This window comes from Durio zibethinus, chromosome 18, assembly GCF_047325235.1.
Source record: "Durio zibethinus cultivar Kanyao isolate XHJ-2024 chromosome 18, ASM4732523v1, whole genome shotgun sequence".
NCBI lineage: Eukaryota > Viridiplantae > Streptophyta > Magnoliopsida > Malvales > Malvaceae > Durio > Durio zibethinus.
The window spans coordinates 12437598-12443396 of NC_143179.1; the positions used below are offsets into that span (position 1 = coordinate 12437598).

At 27.7% G+C, this 5799-nt stretch overlaps 1 long non-coding RNA gene across 1 annotated transcript; it reads right to left on the bottom strand.

The window, feature by feature from the left end:
- Positions 1-531: 531 nt before the first annotated feature.
- Positions 532-1480, bottom strand: LOC149513739 (uncharacterized). The gene is made up of 2 exons (XR_016329519.1): positions 970-1480; positions 532-869 (listed from the first exon to the last, which is right to left on the bottom strand). It is a non-coding gene; the product is annotated as an uncharacterized LOC149513739 (long non-coding RNA).
- Positions 1481-5799: the final 4319 nt, after the last annotated feature.

The window sequence follows — 5799 nt, forward strand, 5'->3', positions numbered from 1 at the left end:
TGGAGCATAAGAATATTAAAAATGGAGTTAATTACATTTTTGACACTTGAACTATAATGAAATTATTAATTTGATACTTAAAAGAAAAAATTTGTAATTAAGTACTCCAATTTTCATTCATTCAGTCAAACTATAGAGGTGTTGAAAAATACTCAAATAATGTGCTATGTGTCTAAAAACGCACATAATTTTTTATTACTTTAAATTTTCCATAATTTTTAATTAAAAATTCAAAAAAAAAAAAAAGAAAAGGAATTAGCCAGATTGGTGCTAGTCACTACCTCCTTTCCCCCACTTTCCTTCATGTCCCTCTCTCTCAAATTTTACTATATCTTTCTCAATTTTTCCATTATATGTTTTTATTTTTTTATTTTTTTTAATTTTCAGATTTTATTTTCATTTCCAAAAATAAATAGAAAATTAATTTGAAAAAGAAAAATAAGGTAGCTTTTGTTATATATTGTCATATACTTATAGGCTATCATTGTACACATCACACGTTTGACCAACAAAATTAATGAAATGTACAAATTGATGAACATTATTTTTAGTACTTAATTATGATTTTTTTCAAGTATCAAATTGATAATTATATTATAATTCTAGTAGCAAATATGTAGCATTTTCTTTAATAGTTTCGTTCCTTACACAAAAACCAAACATACAACAATAATTAAACGAAAAACACAAATCAATCTATAAAAAAACACAAACATGCATCACGGTGGAGACAATGAAATTATTAACCTTGGCCACAACAGTGGTGAAGTCAGTATTCGCATAGCACAAAGGATCCATGGCACACTTGTTAAACATCAAACACGTTGTCGCGATGTAGTAAAGACTCTATGAATCTAGCATTGAAAACACTTGCAATAAAAAAAAAAACCCACATAAACACCAAAAAGATTGAAAGGAAAGAATGAAATAACAAAATTAAAACCGTCGGTCAAAAAATTGAGGTTTTACCTTGGTGGTGAGATCAAGCAAAAAGGCCCAGGCAATGGAGTTGTGATGCGAAGCATGTTTTCAAGTAGAGCAATTGGCAGCACGAAGATGGAAGGAAATGATCTTGTAAGCACGATCAACAAAAAAAGACTGATCAGTGTTAGAAAGGGAAAAGTCAAGAAGGCGATCAAAGGAAAGGTCGAGGGAAACAAGAGGGAAAGAAATTAACGAGGGAAGAGAAAGAACCGAGGATATTTAAGAGAAGTAAAAAGGAAGCCGTTTTGAGGGGAAAGAGTCTAAGAGATGGTCAATTTCAATTACACGGGTTAAGTTTAAAATATGACTGATATCCAGGTGTTAAGCAAAGGAACCTTTAAAATTAAATGACCAGTAAAGAAAAAAAAAGATAGGTGTCAAGGTAAAATCCCTTAAGGTATCCTTTTTACATAGGGTAGAATTGATATATAAATATTTTCAAGAAATATAATTAGTATAGTGAAATATATTACAATTATTTTTGGTGAGCACTCGTTAGCATTTTCCCTTGTTATTGTACAATCATGTTACTTCTTTAAATGACGTTACTAGCTAATTATATTGTAATATATACTCTAATAGGTATGGGATTAAGATTCATGAATATTTACATGAGAACAAAAATAATTGATACCTTTTTTAATTTTTTAATTATGTTCAATTCTTTCACTAGATTGGAAAATTTACAATATTGAGTAGGATAATTAAAATATTTTTCAAATCTGAGATCTAAATTTAGAAAAAAAATTTACAATTGTAAATATTTAAATTTAAATTTTGATAACAAAAACTAAGATTCCAACAAATCACGCAATTATTGATAAATATGAAATTTTAGAAAGCTAACATATATAAACAATGGGTCCTTTGCATTGTGTTTTTAGCAATTTTACTGCTTTTTGAATAATGAAATATTACTAATAGAAAAAACAATGGGTCCAATTAAGACGTGCCAGGTTGAGTGTCCTACTAAACTGTTTTACCATTATTTCTTAAACCTGATTCACATTTTATCTGGTTAAAAATATCATTCACGTTTTATATATTTCTAGCTTGAAATGATAATCATTTTCAATGTATTGTCATGCATACAATCATTAAAAGTCTATGCAAGTACACATTTATAAGAAGAAAATAACATGTATCTACTTCATATAGTAGTTATTCCATGAGATTCAAGTTATGTAATTTTAAATGATAATAACTTTTATTTTGAACGTCGTTTTTTATGTAAAAAATTATTATTTCCACAAAATAACTAGATTTTAAACATTATTATTTAATATTCGATCGGTTGAAATTTTAAGCTTGACAAATAAAATTAAAATATTGAGATGCATTTTTTATTATATTAATTTTTAATTTTTTAAAATATAATTTAATAAGGTATATGATAATCCTTTAATCTCGTTAATAAAATTTAAAAACTTCATCTATAAGAATTTTTTGAAGTTTTAAGTTCAAATTATACCTATTCAAAGATCGAGTTATCCATCCAAAATTGAGAGTCCGTCCAAGTTTTAAGAAAATTTAAATAAAAAATTAAAGCCCGTTAAACAGATTTGGGTATAATTTTTATGTCTGTTTAAATTTCAAACTAAGTCTTAGATAAAGTATTTAAAGGTTGAACCTAACCTGCCCGACTCAAATTTATATATATATAAAACTTTTTATTTTTATATTTATGTAAGTTATATATAAATTAATTTACATAAATATAAATTTTAAATTAAAAATTATATATATTTTATTAAACTTAATTTTTTATATAATTTTTATATATATGTAAATTAAATATAATCTCATCTAACTTAATTTAATCACACTTTTTTAATTTTTTATTATATAAATTAAATTTAATGGGTGGGTTTGAAATTTATTTTTTAATTTAGGTTAGAATTAAAAAAATTTTGAGATCCAAAATTTCATGCTAGACCAGGTCTGAACAAATATATAAGCTATAAATACTAAACATGAGCTTGATCCAAACCTAGTCCTACTTGGCTCATGAATATCTCTAGTTCAAATCTCACTAGGGGGGTCTTAGTTATGTCCTAATTTATTAGTTGATTATTCAATAATTTTAATTTAATTATGAAGTAATAATTTAATTATTTAGTTGATTATATAAATGTAATATTAATCTTTGATTTTAATTGAAACTTTAAAAAAAAATCACCTATGACATATTAGATAATTTTTTATAATTTAAATAAATAAATTTTGAAGTTTGAAAATATTAACTTAACAAGCGTTTCCAAGACAGTCAATAATTAGTATCCATCAATTGATTAAAATAGCAAATGAAGTGATCTACAGGCAGGCAGGCAGGCAAGCATGGTTACAAGCCGGGGAACCACATACGTCCCCACAATCTTGGTGTTGGCAACACTTTTAACCAGAATGGTAAAAGGCATCAAATTGAATGTGATTAGCAGCTATCCAAAGATTCCACCTTCCAAGCTTTGATAATGAATTCGTAATGTCTGTCTTAAATCCGAATGAACCTATCAAATAAGAGGATATGCCGAAAGTGAGTTTGCTCAACTTGGGAAAAAATTTTAATTCTCTTAATTATACAATGAATTTGGACTTGGGTAGTAGTAATAATAATAATAATAATAATATATAAAATCTTGGTTATTTTGTGGTCCAAAAGTGTTTTATTTACACAGTTTTGAAGGCAGATGCTTTTTACATGAAGGAGTGGCAGGCAATGTAATTAGAGTAATAGAGTTTCAGAGAGGATAAGAGTCCTTTTTGTCAAGTTGCATCAATCAACACCAACTTTCTATTTTTGTATCAAGATTTCCGTTCTAATCTCCATTATTGGTTCTCTTGATCAAAGTTGATTTATTTTCAATGAGTTCTAATGTCACTTTAGGATATCACAATTTTTCGAAAAGGCAAAATTATTTTGTGGCCATCACTACTTAGGTTGGGTTTGTGAGTGGCAAAGAGGTCTCATCTTTTCAACATCTTCTTAAAAAATAAACATATACTTTTTTTTAAGCTAAAAACGCAATCAAATACTTAAGTCCCTATCAATAATTGAGTTAGTTAATTTGATAAATCCGTGCCCACTTAAATAAAATGGTCTTAAACTACTAATTAATATACACATTGAAGGACCGCCATCCAACTTCAATTTGAGGAATTGTCAAACATTTTCTCCACCCAATACGCAATTTATATGCTCAATTAGATCATTTTTATTTTGATTTTATAATAAAATCATTCAATGTGAACATATCATTAATCAACTCATTAATTGGGTTAATCACATGTTAATCTCTTTTGAAGCACACTGATAGAGTTATCATTGCAGATTTTTTTCATATTATTTTTATTTTTGTTTTATCTTATCCAATGCTCTTTACATTCAGTGAACCAAAATGCTTTTAACGTATTACTGGCACCAACTAAGATTAACATGCACCTAACACCCCCTCACAACCAATAAAACAAAATACTTTTTTCCCAAATGTTAGCTATCCAATTCATTATGTGTTCTCAAAATGACAATTGAATATGCTGCACTGTTCCAATAAGTTCATCTATGCACATAATTTCCTTTAAGGCAGCTCTTAGAAAAAAAAAAAACCCTCCCACCTTAAGATCAAAAATGGCAAATTTTGGCAGGGTGCAACATTGCACACTCTCCCATCAACGCATTTCCATTTCCTAGTAGAAGAAAGAAAATTTGTTGAAGCAGCCTCATCAAAATACATAGAACTAATTAAGTTTGGTAAATAACATTACAGCACATGGAATGTTAGCATCAAATCCATGTGTTTCCACCTTCAAAAATTAGTCCACAGAAAGAACCTTTGGATGTTACCAATTTCAGCCAAATGATGGCAGCAGGAACCTAATATATATCAAATCTATTTACGGCCTTTGTACTATATATATGAAAATAAACTAAATTAAAGGTTTAAATTAATCAAACAATAATATCATATATACACTTCAAAAAAATGAACTAAAAAACTCAACATTTATAACTCTAATTGAATGTGAAAATCGAAGAATTCAGTGTTTAGTCGACAGCCTCCTCACATTAATTCGAAGTAGCTAGACAAATTGAATGCAACAATTTTAGTGTTTTTTCATACAAGTTTTTTTTCATACAAGCAAACATAAAAATGTAAGAGACTGTTTATAATGAAACTAAGTTTACCGACAATTTTCCAGGAATTTGAGTTCGGCAAAAGAAAGGGTACTCATGCAATGTTTTTGTGTGGCATGATATCTTGAAAATGATATGTTACATGCAAAGTAAATAAACAAGTTTTTTCTGTACAGGTTTGGCAGGCTTACAAGTAAGATGAGATCACTCACGTTTTTAGGTCAAGGTAGAGACAATTGTTGTTGGCAATTGGCATTGTATCAAAGCACTGAGGCAATGCCTTTAAACATCAGTTTAGGGGCCACACTGTATAAATTAGGTTTAAAAAAAGCTAAAGCTTAGCTGTTCTTTCCATTTTAAACCAATCACTGGTTTGAATTAAAGAAAAGGTTTTATCATCATTTTAGGGTTTGCCTTAACTTAATGGTAATAGTTTTTATTTTATAATAATATATAGCACTAAGCTATACTGAGTTGTTAAGGCTATTGGACAATCATTGCACAACAACCATTCTAGGGTTTACTAGCAGTGAGAAAAAAAATAAAAAAAAAACTCAATTCATCATAAATAAAGTGACATTTGATAAGTCCGATATTCAAATTTCAAAACTTGCAACATCTTTCTTTATCTTCATATGAAACTTTTTTTTTATGAAAATAAAATAAATAAAATATATTATACA